The sequence below is a fragment of the Prionailurus bengalensis genome, chromosome D4, assembly GCF_016509475.1.
Source record: "Prionailurus bengalensis isolate Pbe53 chromosome D4, Fcat_Pben_1.1_paternal_pri, whole genome shotgun sequence".
Taxonomy (NCBI): domain Eukaryota; kingdom Metazoa; phylum Chordata; class Mammalia; order Carnivora; family Felidae; genus Prionailurus; species Prionailurus bengalensis.
In genome coordinates this window covers 81,574,044-81,594,971 of record NC_057359.1, presented here as the reverse complement: position 1 = coordinate 81,594,971, position 20,928 = coordinate 81,574,044, and positions in this window count along the sequence as shown.

Sequence of the window (20,928 nt, the reverse complement as noted above, 5' to 3'; positions counted from 1 at the left end):
CCCTGTCTTCCCCAGCTGGGCCCATTGGCCAGCAACTGCAACACTTACAAGTCCACCCCGGGCCCTGAGCCCCTCCTGGCTGCAGCAGCAAGGACTCCACTCTACCCTGTACCCCACCGGCAACCCGCGGCAGGGTTTCTCCCTCTCTGCACACACACCCCTACCTCTGGCTTCTGGCAACCCTACCAGAGACGCACACCGGGGCCTAGATTTTAATGCCCCTGGAGAGGTCTCATCTCTGTTAGGCCCCACCCACTATTTGGAAATCCAGAGTTGACTCTTACCTGAATCACACAGGACCCGGCCGCACCCAGCCCCACCTCTGGAGGCAGCTTTGCAGACAGGCAGGAAAGCTCTGGAATCAACCCAGCATCTCCTTAAATCCCATCTCCCCCACCCTCACCCAAACTCCTCATCAGCTCTAAACTCAACCTTGGGCAACCAACTGCCCCTCTTGGGCCTCAGCTTCCCCATCTGTAAAATGGGGTTAATAATTCTACTCTTGCAAGAGTTACCGTGAGACAAAAGAAGATGGTCTGTGTGAGCTTGTCCAGCCTCCAGGAGGAGCTCAATGTAAATGCTTGCTTTCCCTGCTGTTCCTTACCTGAGCGGGAGGGTTTCCTGCAAACTTCTCTTCCTCCTTTGAACCTACGTTACCCGTGCCAGGCCAGCATTGGGCATTGGCGACAATAATAAAAATCGCTGCTATTTCTTGAGTACCTACTACATGGCAGGCAGAGTGCTATGTGTTTTGCAGGCACTATCACATGTGATTTTCTCAACAGCCTTATATTATCACCTCCATTTTACAGAGAAAAGAAAGTGGGGCCTGGAGAGCTGAAATGACTTACACAAGGTTGTACAACTAGTAAAGGTTAGATTTCAAGGTCCAGTGCCTTTGTTCTGGATACCAGGTACTGCACACCTAAGGCCCAGCAGAGCCAGCCGGTGTTTGGAGTTCATGAAGAGAAAGTGGAAATGCACGATGGGTGGTGGTCGGCTGTTTACACCCCTTTCCCACTGCAATCCTCACAACAGCTCCATTATGAAAAGAGGAAACTGAGACTCAAAGAATTCCCTAGATCTTGGGGCACCTGGGTGGCTCAGTCGTTTGGGTGTCGGACTTCGGCTCAGGTCATGATCTCACCGTTCCCGAGTTCGAGCCCCGTGTCGGGCTCTGTGGTGACAGCTCAGAGCCTGGAGCCTGCTTGGGATTCTGTGTCTCCTTCTCATTCTCTGCCCCTCCCCTGCTCATGCGCTCTCTCTCTCTCTCAAAAATAATAAAATAAACATTAAATTTTTTTAAAAAAGAATTCCCTAGATCTTGCAGTAAAGAGGGGGGGGAGGGGTTACAACCCCCGCAGGAACACCTGCTGTGTGGCAGACATTATGCCGAGGGTTCAGGTGCACCACCGATTCTATAACTCAGAACAGCTCCATGAGACAGGTTTTCTCCATTTTTGTAAACAGTAAAAATGACTTGCTAAAGGCCACAGGCTAGTAGGTGGTAGAGCTGGGCTTGGAGCTCTGGCCTCTTTGATGTTGACGTCTGCAAGCATAACTGTCTGCTCCATCCCTGGCTCTCTTGGATCCTGAACCCTGAATCTTTAAAACAAACACTCAGATCCTGGTGGAGGCAGGCCAAGAAGACAGATAAACAAGCAGGAGATTGGTGGTGAATGGAGAGTCTCCAAGCTCATCTGGGGAGTTTCCACTGCAGGGTCCCCTGTCCTACAGACCTCAGCATTAGGCAGCTGACGCCATCGGATCAGCACAGGATGGCCCAGTGGTCACACCACGGGCATCCTCCCCAGCCCGCCCCCACCAACATCGTAATCTGCACAGCACCAGACATCAGCTCCTGAGATCTGGGGGCCCAGCTGCCTGGGGAGGAAGAGCAGGAGGAACCAAGCTGGGGAAAGAACCATCGTCTTGCAAAGAGACAGCAGCTACTCTGGAGGTTGCTGGGGCTGTAAAGTGTCGGTTTCTGCATACCTCTCCCCCTCCACCGGTTGAAGGAAAAGGAGCTGTTTTCATAGTCCTCCTTTGGTATGTGAAACACCCTCCTAACTCTGCCTAAAAAACTCAATAGCTCCCACGGCCCCAGACCTTAGCCTGGCCTTCAGATTTATCATTCACCAGGCAGCAGCTGCCCTAGAAAGATCTCCATTTCCAACACCCAGTCCTTCCTGCCTAATCAAAAACTCAATTTCCCTGATAGGGAAACCCAGAAGACCTGGTTTCTAGTGACACAACCTCCTGGACTCACCATGTGACCTTGGACTCACTCACCTTCTTGGACCTCAGTTTCCCGACTTGTTAAATAAGCCTACTGAATTACATGTGCTGAAGAGGGGGGAGGGAGGGCGCGGAGGGGGCAGAGCTTTTGAAGTCAGTCAGACCTGGATTCGGAGCCCAGCTATGATACTCTTGCCATATGCCTGGGGGCCTGTCGTATCTCGGCTCTGAGACTGCTTCCTCATCTGAAAATAAGAACAATAATAATATGTATTTCCTGAGACCCCTGTGAGGATGGGACGACTTAGCAAAATTCCTGGCACTCAGGAGGCACTCAGAAAATGATCATTATTGGTAATTATTGTAATTAATAATTATATAACCAATCCAAGTGGGTCGGCGTGGCCCCAGAGGTGAAGGCACTTGCTCTAGACGCCAAAAAGAATTTAAGAGAGAATGGCTGCAGTCAAGTGCTAGCCTCGTGCCCCTGGAGTGCGTCTGGCCACAATATGACAAACATGGAAGCTGGAGGGGAAGAGGAGGGGATTCTTCTCAACAACCAGCAGCCCAGAGGTGAGACCCCAGGCCTCAGTGGCCGCTCTGTAACACCATCAGGCTCCAGGCTCTCCCCATCTTTCAGCTCTGCTGTGTCATCCCAGAATGGGTTGTGTCCTCAGGCCTCCTTCCAGGCAGAAAGAGGGTAGAAAGGGGAAAGGCAGCCCCAGCCGAGTTCCACTAATCTTTCCCCACAACTGTGTCACATGACCTCGCTTGGCTGCAAAGGAGAATGGGAAATTGAGTTTTTGACTAGGCAGGAAGGACTGGGTGTTGGAAATGGAAGTCGGTCCTGTGAACCTCCAATGTCTGCCAGACTCTGAAGGGTCTCTTTCCGGTGTGGGCTATGGTTTCTGACGTGGGCTTCTCTGGAGAGTCTAACAAGTACATGCTGCAGAATTCAGCAATGAACAGGTCTTTTTTGTCCCAGGCTAGGGTCTGAGAATTGCAGGTCTGCAGAAGGTCAGAGCCAGGAGCTGCCTAAGACAAGGTCCAAACCACTCACCCCCCTCAGGTGACAGACTCAGAGACCCAGAGCAAAAGAGGGACTTGCCCCAAACAGGCCAGGTACCTCTTCTCTGTGCCCTATAGCCTCTTGTAAAATGACCAGCCTTGGAACGAGTCACATTCGTAACAGTTGTGCCCCCAACACAAGGACATCTCATCCTTTGATGAGACTGAACATTTAGTGGGCAAGAAGGCGCACTTCTAAACAAGCCTTCAGTTCTCAGGCAAGAGCCTTAAAAGTGCATTTTCCTGAGCCTTTCAGCGAGAAGTGGGCTGACTCATCACTGGCAGGGAACGCGGGCTCCTGCTTTAGCACCTCGTTAATAACTTACCGTCATGGAGTCGCACACAGTGTAAGAAAACATTTTCACTGACATCATCATCTCTTTTGAGCCACACAGCAGTCTCTTGACAAAAAACGTTTTTAGCCCTGAATAAGTCAGGATTAGTTTCATTACAAATGCCAGATACCCAATTCCAACTGCTTTTGGCAAAAGGAAGGGAAGTGTTGGCTCCCAAGCTGAAAATTTGGGGCCAGGTATGGCTGCATACAGGTGTCAGGTTCTCTCTGTCTCTGTCTCTCTGTCTCGCTCATCCTTTTTTCCCCTCTTGTTGGCATCACTGTCTGGCAGGTGCTCCCCAAGCACTCAGGCTCCTCCAGCCAGACTCACGCTGCCCTAGTGCCCCAATCCCACATGAAAGGAGAATGCTTCTTTTTTGGACACTTCTGATTGCTCTAGCTTAGCTCATGCACCCATCCCTAAACCAAATGTTTTGACCAGGAAGATGGAACATCCTGATTCTCAGTCCTAGAGTCCCAGACCGTGCACCCATGTGAACGAAGAATGGGAGAGAGATGTTCCCCCAAAGAAAACTGGATGCTGTTATCAAAAGAAGAGAGAAGGAGTGCAGGGCAAGGGGGCAAAAGGAGCTGCGCTCTATTTCTCCATTTGACCGACAAGGAAACCAGCGCTCAGAGAGGTGAGTGGCCTTTGCCTGAAGCCTCAGGGCTGGTGGGAAGGGAGGCTTTCCTGCCTTTGGCTTGAGCCTGGATGGAGAGAAAAGGAAAGAGCTACATGGATGGGTGAGCGTACTCCTACCTGCGCGATTCAGCGCCTCCCCAAGAGAGAGGGAGAAGGGTATGGAGGGATGCTGGTGTCCAAAGCTGCTGCTTCTCTGTACTTCCTGGTATTTGCTTGAGCAGGAAAGAATGCTCATGTTTGCTGAACAATTTCAAGGCATGCCAGACATTGCTGGGCACTTGACAGACATCATCTCTCCAATCATACTTTTCAGAGGCAGAAGCTGAGGCTCAGAGAGGTGAGGCAACCTTGTCCAAATCACAAGTATTGGAATGGCGGGGCTGGGAGTCAATCCAGGTCTGGAATGAATCCAAAACCTGTGCTGTTTTCTTGAATGCTTTCTAGCGGGGCACTATTGACATTCTGTGTAGGATTGCCCCACACAGGGCAGGAAGTTTAGCTGGCTAATATTAAGCCCAGTAATGGCAACAACCAAACATTGCCCATGAATTTCCAACTCTTTCCCCTCTAGGAGGCTATCACTGGCTCTGCAAGGGAACCACAATACCACAATGACCAAGTCTGGCTGCTTTCTGTGGACTCAGACTTTCTCTGACACAGAGAAAGCACTTAATAAATGTTTGACGAATGAATGAATGAATGAAATAGTCAAATAGTCTGGAGTCAAGCAGGACTATGTGTGAATCCCAGCTCTACCACTTATTAACTATATGGCATTGAGCAAATTACTTAACTCCTCTGTGCCTCAATTCCCTCCTCTGCAAAATGGGGAAAATATTAGTACCATCATCATACGGTTGTTGAGGATTGAATGAGTTAATGCTTATAAAGTGCTTGGCACATTGTTTGATGCTTACTAAGCAGTGTATCAGTGTTTCTTTCTCTCTTTTTTTAGTGTTTATTTTTGAGAGAGAGAGAGAGAACGAGCAGGGGAGGGGCAGAGAGAGAGGGAGACACAGAATTAGAAGCAGGCTCCAGGCTCTTAGCTGTCAGCGCAGAGCCCGATGTGGGGCTCGAACTCACCAACCACAAGATCATGACCTGAACCGAAGTTGGATGCCTAACCGACGGAGCCACCCAGGCACCCCATGTTTCTTAAATAAATGAGCCAAAAAATTAATAAGTGAATGACTATCATTTACGTGCGCACACACACACACACACACACACACGCAATCAGGAGTTTACAGTTAACAAACACTATGAGTTTGTCACCTCCTTGGACCGCCTCCAGTACCCTGGAGGGAACATTATGCACATTTTACGGACGAGGAAGCCCAGGCTCATGTCGTTGAGATGACCTGGCTAAGGTCTACTGGTTGTTCAGTTGCAACTCCGAAATATCAGACTCTGGCTTCTCTGCATTTTGCATCCCATGCAAATACCCATTTTTAAGCCAGGAATAAATGAATGAGTGAATGAAGGAGCTGCAGGGATTCCAACCTCTCAGAACACCTGGAAAGGGAGCGGTTGTCCTGACCCCACAGCCATGAAGGACCTATCTCCCTTCCATCCAACCTAGGCTCTCACTGGGCTGTCCAGTGCTCTGTGGTGTGTGTGTGTGTGTGTGTGTGTGACTCAAGGGTTGGGAGGGAAGAGGCCCAGCCACGCGGCCAGGACCACAGGACCACATGAAAGAACTGCGTGGTGAGTGAGGACTGGTCAGCTGCCTGCCCACAGCCAGAGAGGAGCGCCCCAGAGTCCCCAGGCCTGCTCCCCTCCCCCAGGCCACCTTGGGGACAGGAATGGGCTCTTTCCTCGGGGCATCTCGCAGCCAGAGCACAGGAGTGGCCTCACTGCTCTGTGATTTCTTTCAGTTCCACACCACCCATCCTACAAATAATCACGAGATGACATCTGGGCCAACCTCTGGGTGGGCTGCTGGAGCCTCCTGGTCTCATGGAGCTCTCAGACGGGGAGGGGGTGGGGTGAGCCTCAGAGGAACAGAAGACAGAGGGTAAGGAAGGAGCCGTGAGAATCTCCTTGCAAGGCCCGCGTGCCTAGATCCTTAGGAGGATCTCAATTCCCAAATGCTAAGGTCCATAAACCAGCACCTGGCCCTGCTGCCTAGCTGAGGTACCATGACCAGGCCCTGATTAACAGGGCATCTCTGGGTACCCTGTCCCTCAGCTTCCCTCCTCCTCACCCTCCCAATACCCCCACCCACTCTAGCTCCTCACATCCTCTCACCTCCTTTGCCTGTTGATGCGTTTTAGATGTCCTCCTGCTCTCTTGGCAGAAAGGAAAAGATGTGGACTTTAGACACACACCCACCTGGGTCTGCATCACACTGGCTCTTGACCTTGGTCAACATTGACCATGTTGCTTAAATTCCTTGGGTCACAATTTCTCCACTAGAAAAAGAGGGATTTTGTGATGATTTAAAAGGCTGATGGATGCAAACATAGTGTATAGTAGGTGTTCAATAAATGCTACATTTCCTTTTCCTGAAAGGCTGCCACCCAAGAGCTGGGTTAAGAGACTAACAGGGAAGGGGATGCCTGGGTGGCTCAGTCAGTTAAACGTCCGACTCTTGGTTTCGGCTCAGGTCATGATCTCATATTTCGTGAGTTCAAGCCCCACATCGGGCTCCCTGCTATCAGCACAGAGCCCACTTTGAATCCTCTGCCTCCCTCTCTCTCTGCCTCTCTCTCTCTCCCTCTCAAAAATAAATAAAAACATTTAAAAAAAGAGAGACTAACAGGGATAACCTTCTGGCCTTTGCTCTCCCCCTTCATTCTCCTTTAAAAAAATCTTGCCAGGGTTTCACACAAAAAGAACTCCTTCTCTGCAGGAGTTAATATTCTTTGGGGTATATACACACAATGGAATATTATTCAGCCATAAAAAAGGAAGGAACTCTCACTATTTGCAACAACAAACTTGAAGACATTATGCTATGTGAAGCAAAGTCAGGCAGAGAAAGACAAATACTGTCTGATCTCACTTACATGTAGAATCTAAAAAAACCAAACTCACAGAAACAGAAAGTAGATTGGCGGTTGCCAGAGGCTGGCAAGTGGAGGAAATGGTGATGGTCAAAGTGTAGAAACTTCCAGTCATAAGATGAATAAGTTCTGAAGATCTAATGTACATTGTGGTAACTATGGCTAATAACACTGTACTGTATACTTGAAAGTTGCTAACAGAGTAGATCTTAAATGTTCTCAACACACACACACACACACACACACACATGCACACACACCTGCACACATTCAATGAGATTTTGATATTCCCTTCTTCTGATGGCAGGATGAAAATCACAGCCTTAGTGAGCCTTTCTCTACACAGTGGAGGTACAGAGAGGTAAAGGATGGAGAGACACTGAGATCATTTATATGCCAAACCACCTCCAACTCACAGATCTGCTTAGATCTCAGCCTGGCTTATCTCCCCTCACCAGGCCTCTCCTTGGCATTTCACTTCATCCTCCTTGCCTGGCAACATGATTTGGATTACACTGCATCCTCCTTACTCCAAACTACGTGGAGTCTTTTAACTTTTTTATTCAGACCAACCCAACCTAACTCAACGCAACCCACTACAATTCTCCTAAATTCAACTCAAGTCAACCCAACTCAACTTACTTCCACTTACCCCACCAAATCCATCCTATCCCGATTCAGTCAAACTCAACTCCACTCAGCACAACCCAACTCAGCTTAACTCTATCTACTAAGTTCAGTTCAAAGCAAACCATCTCAACTCTGCTCCACTCAGACCCAAACCCAACTTCCATTCAATCCAACCAAACTGAATTCTGTTTACCTCACCTACCCCTACATGACATAACACAACTCCGCTCCACCCAAACCAAACCAACCATGCTTGACCCAACTAAACATGATTCAACTCAGCTAAACCCATCCTGCCCAGCTCAGTTTTTCTCCTTTTGTATCTCCTCCTTCTTTCCAACCCTTAATACCTACATTCCAACCCTCACCACCACCCCCCCCCCACCAACCTACCAGATTTCCTATCAGTTCCTAACTAGTCAGACACAAAGTTAATGCCTCATTTAAAGAAAGATGGGGAGATTTTTATTTGGACTTTCCATCTTCCTGCTCTCTTCTCCCAACCCTAACCACATCCTCCTGCAGGTAATAACCTTCATTCATCTCTGATACTCTGCCATTTGTCCCTACCCTTTAATGAAGCCCTGAGACCATGTAGCATCAGACATCCTAAGCCCATGTGGGCTCTCATCTTTACACACACTACCTCCAGGGGCATGATGTCTAGAGGACATTTAAACTGGGAGGCCACAGGGTTCCAGTCCCAGAGGAAATATCACAGGCAGAAGAGTGACCACCAGACCTGGGCACAGTGTGGGCAACAACAGGATCTGGCTAGACACGCCCCTCAAGGAGCAGAAAACTCTGTCACTGGCTTTCCTGCCCATCCAATCCTTTATGGCTGCCCTGTTCCTGCCTGTACCTCTCTGTCTTGGTCTCTGCATCTGTGTATCTTTGTTTCTCACTCTCTCTGTCCCCCTGTGATATCTCTGCCTCTGTGGGTGGTCGTATCTCTTCATCTCTGTCTCCAACACTCTCTTCCTCTTTCAGTATCTCTCTTGCTGCTAACTCCCTCTTGCTGACTCTGTCCCTCTTCATCTCTGTCTCTATTTCTGGCACAATCTGCTTCATGTTCCACGCTTTGGCTGGGAAGCTATTTCTCCTGAGCACAGATGCCTTTGTTCTCTCCACCTGCTCCCTAGCAAGGCAACAGCAGGCCATCCCAGGCAGAAGCTGCTGAACCCGGAGCTAAAACTGCTTCCCTGGTCAGAAAATCGCAATCGTACACATAGAACTAGGAGGGAGTTCCAGTCAATCTTCTTGTTTCATGGATGGGGAAACTGAGCCCCAGAGACTGCAAGGGTCTTGCCAAAGCTCATGTAGACTTAGTGGGGCAAGAAAGACACCCTATCAGCCAGAGACTCCAGACTCTGCACCCAGAGTAGGAAGGTCTGGGTACCAGACCATCTGGCTGGTAGATGGAATGACAATAAGACCAGAAGCCATCTCCACAAACAAAGGAACTATCTGTCTTGCCACACCATCTCAGATCAGTGCCTTCCTGTCTGTCTGTCTATCTGTCTCATAGTGACATGTATTCTCTGGGGGGAAAGGGGGTAGGGAAGAAAAGATACAAGAAGCATTCTGGGTGCCCTTTTGATGAGGATCATTCATCACTGACCCCAAGCCTTCCTGACAATTCTGAGAGCATTAGTGGGAGGCCCTCAAAGGTCCTGGGGAAAGAAGGAAGCTGGGGTTTGGCTCTCCTACAACATAGCCTGTTGCAGTGAGGGATAGGGCTCGGGTTTTAGCCAGACTGAAGCCAGATTCCAGCCATGAGACCTTGGCTGCAGGCTCTCTGCCCAGCCAGGCACAGCCCCAAGACTGTCGGGGTCTCGATCAAGGTGAGCCTTTGGGCTGGGCCCAAAAGAATGCATTCTGCCCAGCCCCACCATGCATCAGCCTCCTGACAGTCCAGGCTCCAGCAGGAACCAGAGCATCCTGGGGGTCCAGGCCAGAGCCAAGCCTGAGAAAGGCCCCTTGTCCAGACCAGAAGGGAGGCCCCCACTACCTCCTCCTAAGCCTGTGACTCCCTGCACATCTAACCGCTCTGGGGCTGCCTCCCTCAGCAGCTCAGAGTTCCTGGACTGGCGCCGGCCAGGCTTCCTCAGAACCCTAGGAGGTCTGAAAATAGAAAAGGAGAAGAGGACACTGTGGTCGGTGTGGTGGGCAGAGTAGAACTTGGGGAGGGGGTGGGCAGGACTGGTTCCTAGGCTGTGGACAGATACCGCTACGACTAGTCTTGGCCCGACCTCCAGTGCCCTCCCACACTCTCTCCAAGCCCCCGATGACTGTCTCTCTGTAGAAGGGGACTCCGATCCTTGGGCCCAAACCTCCACTGAACAGATCAGGAGGCTGTGGCCCAGAGAGGGAAGGAGATCTGCCCAAGGACAGATAGCAGGAGAAGGAGCCAGAATCCAGGGCTCCTGGCCCTTAGACCTTCCCCAGCAGGCTCTCAGGGTGGGGTTCTTTTTGGGCCTGGAATGTGCCCCATCTGCCCAAGAGAGCAAATTCAAGTAGTTTGCTCCCCATGTGAACCCTGGCTACCCATGTGAATCCTGGGACTGCCCTGTTCCTCAGAACACACAGCTAGGCTTGAATCCAAGCTCCCTGCAAAGGCTTCTGGAAGGCAGGGCCCTCCTTCACTCCTCCTAGGCTTGAACTCCGCCTAGGCTGGCTTTTCCTTCCGCTTTCCTTCCCCGGCCCCTCTCTCCCCACTGCCATCTGGGCCCTGCAGAGCTGGGGTAGGCAGGGAGGGGGACCTGCCCCTGCTTCCCACCCCCTCCGCCCCGCCTGGGCCTCCCAACAGGCTGGGTCCCCATCCCCGCAGCAGATCACTGCCCCCACCAGGCAGCCTTCATTCTTGGAAGGTCCTTGGACACGTGGAACTGAAATCTGCCTCCCTGGTGTCTCTGCTGCTGCCTCCAGGACCCTCCTCTGCCCGGTGTCCCCTCAGGGCTGGGCAGGCTGCACACATTCCCTGACAACATGGCTGCAAGTGCAAGTCTCTCCGGGGTCGTCTTGCCTCAGCCACCACCACTGACCATGTGACCTACGTGACTCTGCCCTACCGCATCTCCCCCTTGGGCAGATCCTAATCTGTATCGTTTCACAACAGGTATAAGAGCTTTCAGGGGGTTCTGTGAGCCTTTTAGCAAGTGGCTGGACCTGAGGGTGGGTTGGGGGGCCCCCTAAACTCGCAGGTAGTGTCAGAAGTGAGGGCAGTCTTATGCACAGACTGTGCTCTCCAACCTTGTCATTGGCCCCACGTGATCCCATGATCATTCAGTACCCTGAAGTAGGTACCGTTACCATCAGTCCTGGTTTACAGATTGGGAAACTGAGGCAAGTAACCTGACTGAGCGTGCACGGTGGGCAAATGACAAAAGCAGGCCGTCAGGCACCGGAGTCTAAGCCTGCAACTACTGTCCCGTACTGTCCGACTAGGAGAAGCTGAAGGGTGCCCGTGAGACGTGGGGCTGGGGTGTTTGCAGGGGAGGGTTCCCAGATGGGTTTCCCGGTGGAGAAGCTGAGTTTCGTACTGGGACGAATGGGAAGCGATTGGTGGTTTTGAGCAGGGAGTGACATGAGTGGCTGCGGGTTTCGGGAAGGTCCCTCTGGATGCAGCACAGAGAACAGGTGGGGAGACCAAATGTGGCTACTGCAGCAGACCGGGTGGGGTGGGGCGGAGGGACAATGGTGGCTGGACCCGAGCCATGGTCTTAGGGACAGAGAGCAATGGACACGTTCCAGGTCTACCTAAAAGGCAGACTTTTGGTAATGTTTATTTATTTTTGAGAGAGAGAGAGAGAGAGAGCACACATGAGCAGGGGAGGGACAGAGAAAGAGGGGAACAGAGGATCTGAAGCAGGCTCCATGCTGACAGCAGAGAGCCCGAGCCAGGGCTCAAACTCACAAATAGCGAGATCATGACCTAAGTCGAAGTCAGATGCTTAACCCAACTGAGCCACCCAGGTGCCCTCAAAGGCAGATTTGACAGGACTTGGAGACAGACTGGATTTAGGGAATAAGTGAGTGGGCGGAGCCAAGGGTAACACCCAGGCTTCAAGATCAGTTAGGGTGCCAAGTCGTTGAGATGGGGTGAGACAGACAAAGAACAGATATGGGGTGGGCTATACCACCATTAATGGTCCCAGGGTCCTGAAAGCCAGGGCTGCCCCACCCCAGGGCACAGGGCCCTTTGTCTAGACCAGGACGGTCCACAAGCTTCAGAGCAGGGAAGCTGCACCTCACCTACCTCACAGTTGCCACCAGGTGGCAGCATAGGCCTCCTTTTCCGAGAAAAGTCCCTGAAGGAGGAAGAAAAAGGAGCATCTCTGTGCTGGAGCTGCAGACAGAGGGGAGACCTGGGAAAGTGGACCAACGGCTTCACCCAGGGGCCTGTAAATGTGAGTTCTTGCAGGTGCAGCATCCAAAGACCCCCAGTCTAGGAGGCAGGAGTCCTGGGTTCTACATACTGCCTGTGATCCAGAGCCAGCACTGCCCCTCTCAGCTTCTCTCCTGCAAAGAGTACAGCCCTGCATGGGAGCCAGAAGCTGGCAGAGGGACTTTGAACTGCTTCTCTGGCTTTCCACCCCCCATTACTATGACTTTCAAACATATTCTTACAGGCGACATCTTTGTTAATTTTTTTTTTTTACAAAATCCCAAGTGCCCATGTATGACATAGAGAACAGATTCATACCGATCTGCTCTAGTTGGGGTGCAGGACCCTCCCAAGCCCACACAGAGGATGCAGTCCAGACCCCTCACCCTGATGTTCAAGGCCTTTCACCCCCTACCTCTCCTGTGTCTTCTCCCACCCAGACCACACCCTTCCACTCTTTCAGCCCAGGCTGGACTTGCCCTTGGGAATGCCCCTCCCCTCCCCTCCTAATTCAAGCCCTCTTATCCCTCACTGTCAGGTCCCTTGTCACCTCCTCTGAGAAGGCTTCTCCAAAGCCCCCGCTGGAAAAAGTCACTCCATCTTCTACACTGCCCACACCTCAGTCGCCAAGCCCTTGCTGTGGCGAGGCACTTCCAACAAGCCAAGAGCACTTCCTCTTGCTCTGAAGATCTCGTGCTCTAAGTACGCTCACGCACATCTCTCCCCCTGCTCCTGACCACCTCTGGGTGGGGACCATGCCCGGTTTCCCCACTGCAGAGTATGTCCAGCCTCACCCGGCTGGGAGCAGGCAGACTAGCCTCTGGGCACCCAAGCCCTGCCAAGCTCCACCAGGCCACACTGGCAGGCAGTTCCTCTTTACTGGGGCTTTGCTTTCCCCCTGGTGTAATGGGGGCTGCTATTATCTAACCAGGACTTTGTATCGAGTCGGGACTAGCTGCGTAATTTGCGGGGTCCGCTGCAAAATGAGAATGTGCAGCCCCCACCCCGTTCAAAAATTACTTAAAATTTAAAGACGATGTTACTAGATCATTAAACCAAACACAGATCGCACACCCGTGGAGCCACCAGTGAAGTTTATGCACTACGCAAGGGGCCTGGGACCTAATCAGCCTGCACCCAAATGTGGGGTTCCGTCTGCCAGAAACATAGTCACCTTTTTCTGCATTCAAGGGCACTGTCTGCTGGTCAACTTGCGTCCAGTAAGGCCGCATCTGCCCAAAAGGGGGTGCCTTTTCCTTCAGTCACACAACAGTGTAATACCAGTCAGCGGCAGCCCTGCCCAAGTTCTCTGAGATTTCCCGACCCTGGCACGTGAGCTGTGCTCCCGGACTGCTTACTGAATGAGGAAAGGAGACCAGAAACTGGACACAAGACATTGGAGAACAGGGATTAGGGCAGGTTAGCACACAACTGTGGCCCATGAATGTTTGATGGACCAGTACATGAATGACCCAGCGAGCGCTTAAGACTAGACATGTAAATAATTGCACTGTAGAATTACAGACCCAAGAGAGACTGAGAAATCATCGAATCTGGGGTTTTCAGACCATGTTCTCCAAAGCTCTAGGGATCTGCAAAGGTGTGTTGGGGACATGGAAAGACAAGGTACTCAGGGCTCAGGCCCCCTTCCTACCTTGTGAACTTTTTCTCGGTCTCATATACTGGGCTTCCCATATAAGCTTCGGTTTAAAGACGTTTGCTGGCTCAGGAAGGGCAAGAGACCTGCCCAAAGTCACATCACAGAGCCAGGGGAGAAGATCAAAGAAGTGAGCTCAGAGGTCAGTCCTGAGCTCCCAGATGAGAGCCCGAAACAATAAAATCCAGACAGGAGAGTGAGCATCAGAAATTGGAGTTAAAAAAAAATGTTTTAAGTTTATTTATCTTGAGAGAGAGAGAGAAAGCCCAGGGCAGGGCCAGAGAGAGAGGGAAAGAGAGAATCCCAAGCAGGCTCCACACTGTCAGTGCAGAGCCCAATGCAGGTCTTGAACTCACGAACAGCGAGATCATGACCTGAGCTGAAGTCAAGAGTCAGACGCTTAACTGAGCCACCCAGGTGCCCCAGAAACTGGAGTTTTATACCAGAGTGGAATCAGTGTGGAGAATCCCAGACAAACCAGAGGGTGGAGATCAGGGATGATAAATCTCAGCTCAGAGCAGAGATTCAAAGTCAAGTTATAAATTCAGAGGCTTAAGGCAGGGGTTTATTCTTGCTTTGTTCATTCAGTAGGTATTTACTGAACATTTACTATGTGCCGAGCATGGTTCCAGGCCCTGGGATACAGCAGTGGACAAGACAAAGTCCCTGCCCTCACACAGTTCACATTCTGGGAGGCAGGGGTCTGTGTGCAGGACATAATCATTATTATAAGAAAACAGATGAAGCAACCAGCTAGAGATTAAATGATACAAAGAAAATTAAACAGAGTGGGAGGGAGAATCTGCCAGTAGGTGGGCTGGCTCATATAGGGTGGTCAGGGAGGGCCTCCCTGAGGAGGTGACATTTGAGCTGCACTCTGAATGAGAGGGGGCCCGCCAGCATCCCAGCTGGGGGTGGGGGGCGGAGCTGCCTGCCCGGAGAGCCTGCAGATCCGCGTGGTGAAGCTGGGCGGGCTGGGCAGGAAGTCTGGCCCCCTGTAACTGTATCCCCAGGAAGGAGAAAGCCAGGAAGGTGCTTTCAGCAGTTGTATTCATCAAGGCCGGCTGCACTCACCCCGGGGCAGCACCAGAGGCTCCTCAGGGCCCCTATCCACCTTTGGCCGCCTGGGGAGGAGACAGCCAGGGAGGGAGGGCAGCCTAGAGAGGGCCCTGGATTCTCTTCCAGACAATAAATGCTTCCAGGTTCCTAGGGAGCATTCCTTGGGTCACAGCCGCATCTGATGTCAATTACCCCTGGTGTAGGGTTCCAGGGCCGGGCGGGGGCAGGGGTGGAGGGAAGGCCGTTTCTCAGTAATCAGAATCTCCTGGCCCAGTGGTGCACCCCAAGACAGGTCCCCAAAATGTCAGGATTCAGGGAGGGGGTTCTCCCTGGAAGGAGAGGTCTGGCTGTGGTGGACGGCCTCGGCTTCCTAGCCATTTGCTGTGTGACCTGGTGCAAGTCACTTAACCTCTCTGGGCTCCTATGGAAATGGTGACAATTCCACCTTTTCCTTCCCAATGAGGCAAGAGCACAGTCCAAGTCTGGAGGGCAAAGCTCAGGGCTGTGGGCTGGGCTGGGGTGGGCTGGAATGGGGTGGGGTTGCTAATCCCTTACTTTTTCCTGCCCTGATTAGATCTTAACCCTCCTGCAAATACATCCCCACCCAAAATTATGGTGCCAGAGTTGCTGGGATTAACAGATAAAACAGACCAGGGGCACCCCACCCCCATCTCCAACCTTCCCCAACTTGCTTGGGCAAGGTACTTGTACCTCTGGGCCTCAGTTAACTCATGCCCCCCCTTCAGAGGGGATGTGAGGGTCAAACGAATAACAAGCATAAAGCCGGTTCAAAAAGATACACCCACGAGCGGTGTTCACTGGATCACTTTTATAGTGAACAACCACAAAAATGGCCATACTTCTAAGCACAGAGAGAAAGATCTGGATTTGTAAAGTCTGCTTGATACGGTTTTGGTGGTTGATGACCCTGAGCACGGCTTCCCTCTTCCCTCAGTTTCCCCCACCCACACTGGTGCCTGCAAAGTTCCACCCGGAAGAGGGCCTCCTTGGGGCTCCAAGCCATGTGCACAAAGGGGTGTCGCCCAAGCTACACCGGCAAGTTTCCTTTATTAGGTAAAGCATTCCCCCCGGCAACCTGGGTTTCACTAATGTACCTTTTCTTCTCGAGGGACTGCGGCACAAGGTTGGGTTTTTAGCGGGGCAAGCAAACTGAATGAGGCGGGGACGGAGGTGGGCTTCCAGCGGCTCCGTTTAATGTACCCGGAGGAAAGGCAGGCTCGGGAGGCGGCGAGCCGGGATTCGAACCCGGGCTGGCCAGCCGCAAGGGCGGGGCGCGTTCCTCTCTCCCGGGCTGAGGGCCCGGAGCGGATGCCGGGGTCAGCGGAGCGCGGGGCCGCTGGCCGGCCGGCCGTTCCGCGGGCGCTGCTCTCTCCTTTTATGTCCGTGCGGGGCCGGGAACTCCCTGCTCGGGGCTGCGGCCCGCGAACAATGCGCCGCTTCCTGCCGCCCGGCCCCGCCGCAGCCCAGCTCCCGCTCCCCGCCCTGCGGCCGCCGGGAAATGGGCCGGAGCCTGGGCCCACCGCGCCGGTACACGGGGTCGCGCCCCAGGAGACGGCAGGGGACGGGCAGAGCCACGGGCAGGGCCGGAGGTGAGCGGGCGCTGGCCCAGCGGCAGCTGGTGTGCGTCCGTCAATTACACGTGCACCACGTGCACCGAGCGCGAGCGCACAGCTTCAGCCGGCGTGTGCGTGCGCACGCAGGCCTGAGGTTGGTGGCCCTCCCCTAGGTCGCGGTCGCCAGGCTGTGCTCTGCGCCTAGGTCTCAGCTCCACCCCGCGCACGGCCCCACCGGCTCCCACCCGGCCGCACTGCAGGCGCGCAGACGTCCACTTGTTGATTCATTCGTGGTTGGACATCTCCAACCTGCCGCGCCCTGCGCGAGGCACTGGGGATTCAGCAGTCAACAGAACTGAAAAAAAAAGCCCTTGGTCTCCTGACGCTTTATGGTCTAGTGAGGGAGAAAACACCATGAATTCCCGAATCACACACTATATTTAAAAGTGATACTTTTTTAGACAAAATAAAGAAGGTACTGACTGGTATGGGAAATTAGGTCTATTTTAAATAAGGCGGTTATGACGATGAGATACCACCTCACACCTGCCAGAATGGCTAAAATTAACAACACAGGAAACAACTGCGTTGGGGAGGATGCTGAGAAAGGGCAACCGTCCTGCACTGTTGGTGGGAATGCAAACTGGTGCAGCCACTCTGGAAAACAGTATGGAGATTCCTCAGAAAGTTAAAAATAGAAGAACTACCCTAGATGTAGCAATTGCACTACTAGGTATTTACCCAAAGGATACAAAAATACAGATTCAAAGGGGTATATGTGCCCCAATGTTTACAGCAGCATTATCAACAACAGCCAAACTGTGGAAAGAGCCCAAATGTCCATCAAACAATAAATGAATAATGAATTATGAATAAAGATGGAATGGAATATGGAATGGAATATTACTCAGCCATCAAAAAGAATGAAATCTGGCCATTTGCAATGACGTGGATGGAGCTAGAGTGTATTACGCTAAGCGAGAAGTCAGAGAAAGACAAACACCGTATGATTCCACTCACCTGTGGAATTTAAGAAACAAAACAGATGAACATACAGGAGGGGGAGAAGAGAGGGAGGGAAACAAGCCTTAAGAGACTCTTAACAATAGAGAACAAACTGAGGGTTGATGGAGGGAGGTGGGTGGGGATGGGCTAGAAAGGTGACAGGTATTAAGGAGGGCCCTAGTGATGATAAGCGCTGGGGGTTTGTATGTAAGTGATGAACCACTGAATTCTACTCTTGAAACCAATATTGCGCTGTATGTTAACTAGAATTTAAATAAAAATTCAAATAAAGTGGTTATGGATATTTTAACTGAAGTGACATTTGAGCAAAGACACACAGGACATAAATCACAAACATATATATCTCAAAAGGATGTATATGCATTACACAAATATATGCATTACACAAACATATACACTGTTTACATCAATGTGCCTGTATACACCCCATGCATAAGCCCTTCACATACATGTGCACCTGCCAGACCACATGCAATGTGTTGTGTATGTACCGTATATATATCCACTGCATGTATATCTATATCTAGTATATGTACCACATCTATACAGACACGAATGTGCTATGCTGTGTGCACATGTGCCCATGTATGGCCAGGCCTGCACCTCGGATACCTGTCATCACCCTCATTTACATATATTTTTCAATTCACAGAGCACCCCAATGTGAAGAGCCCTATGTAGTGTCATACATAGGGTCATACATATGTAGGGTCATACATATCACATACATAGGGTCATACATAGGGTCATACCCTATGTCGGGTCATACATATCACATACCTCGAGTATATGTTTTTTCTAATTTCATAAAACACTTGTCAATATCATGCATCATAATACATTTATTTACATGTATTGTGTTCATTATGTGCATATACCCAAGTATATGTAACATAAATCTTGAGTAGATGTGTTCCTACACTCTACACACCCACAAACACACCTACACATGCCTCTCTCGTACAGCTATACTACGTGCACACCTCCTGCATATTCCCTTGTACCTACTTGATACATCCCATCTACATGTACCATGTGCAAATAATAACAACCAACATTTACAGAGTACTTACTATGTGCCAGACATAGGCATAGGTGCTCGGATTATCTTATTCGATCCTTCAGGCAACTCTCTGCAACAGGTACTATCCGTTTAGCCTAGCAGTTAAAAGCTCACACTGCGATCAGAATGCCTGGGTTGCGTCCTGGCTTCCCCACTGTCTAACCTCTGTGAGCTTCAGTTTCCCCATCTGAAAATGGGGGCAGGCAATAGTCGTCCTTACTTCAAGGGTTACTGTGAAAAGTCAGTAAGATAATAATTGTTGAGAAGCATATAGAGCACAATACCAGGCACATAGTAAGTGCTCAACAAATGTTACCTGTGACTACTATTATCCATCTTATAGATGAGTACAGTCAGGCTGAGAGAAGTTAAGTGACTTGCCCGAGGTCACACAATCTACAAGCGGAGGAGGCAAGACTCGAGCACAGGTCTGTGTGACCACACAGTTCAGGCCGTTGACGCAATTCCACTGCTCATGCTTCCATGTCATACAAGAGAGACAGGTAACACACACACACACGCACGCACACACGCACACACGCACAACATATCCATGCAGACTCCACATGCTCCTTCCTTTAATACATGCATCCACTGTATAGATATGACTTGATTCAACATTCATATAATCAATATCTACCCACCAAGCCAGGCACCCATCTAGGTGCTGGGGGTATAGCAGTTAGCATGACAGACGTGCTCCCTGCTCTCATGGCACTTACAGACCGGCACGCACAACTGTGAACACACACCGCATACAACCTGTGTACACGCTCACATGCCCATCTCCTGTACATACAGCCCAAGTACACGACTTACTCGCACACCTCATCGCTAAACCAGCTGCATACAATCCACGTAGACATGTCTTACATCATCTACAGACACTCAGTATATCCGTACCACGTGTACCTATGTATGTGTCATTCGCATACGGCCGCTGTACACACTTTCCTTAACCCGTGTTACACATAACCAGACTGTGTCACTCAGGTACCTGTTTCCCTTTCTGCCCCACGTGCGCAGCTTGGGAGGCCCAGGTCAACCCCTCTGGGCCAGTCTGGGGGTGGGTGGAGGTCAGAAAGACAAGGCCTGGACCCCCATAGCAGGGGAGAGAAGGTGGCCCGTGGCTTCACGGCTGGCGGCCAGGAAATTATAGTCGACACCAAACCAAAGCGGCCCCTTCGCGGACCAGGTAATCAGGCCTCTCCCGGATTCAGCCTGACAGCTTAAATGTTCTAATTCCGCTGCCAGAGGCCCAGCTCCCAAACTCCGGCCATGGCCCAAGCCTCGGCCCTCCATCGTAATTGGACCCACGTTTTCATTACTTTGAGATTAGACAGGTCCCCTCCGGCCTGGACGTCTGCAGCTGCACGGGAACCATCCCCCCGCACGAATGCATTTACCTGATTATGGAGTTTATTTTATAGCAATTGCTCCGGAGTGCTGGAGGCCTCCTTCGCTCCACCCTCTGTTCCCCAGACTCCAGAGGCCTCTACCAACCCAGGACAAGTAGTTTCTGCCTAATAGACTGAAGCCACCTCCCCCAGGCCCTGCTATCCCAATCCCAGAAGTCCCCCTACTGGCTCCCTGCCTGGACTAGGTCCCTTTTCAAAAACTCACTTAAGGAATTTGAAGAAAGAGGGAGGGGAGGGCAGTCTAAGAATCTTTTCCTGGGGTGCAAATGGGAGAGTGATCTTCCTTGTTTCATTTATTCATTCAACAAACGTGTTCAATCCCTGAGCTAATGGCAAAGCCATTGACGGGTGAGCATGTTCATTCATTCCAATAATGACAGTACGCCAGAAAAGAATGTGCATGTGGCCACGGCTTTCCCAGACATCACAGTCTAGAGGGGAAGCCCAGCAGTTTTCCTAGTGCTTGGTTTATGCTCAGAAGAGGGCTGGAGACCTACAGGAGGAAACGGGAGTTAAGAAAGGGGGTTGGGCTGGGGCGAGGAGCATGAGACTCTCGACCTTGGGGTCATGAGTTCGAGCCCCATGTTGGGTGTAGAGATTTACTAAAAGATAAATAAATAAAACTTAAATAAAAGTTTAGGGGGAGCTGGCTGGCTCAGTCAAAAGAGCACGAGTCTCTCGATCTGAGGGTCATGGGTTCATGCCCCACGTTGGGTGTAGAGATTACTTAAACAAATAAACTTTAAAGAAAAGGAGGGAGGTAGTTAGGGATGGAGGCATTTCAAGCAGAAAGCACAGCAAGTGTAAGAGCCTGCAGAGAGAG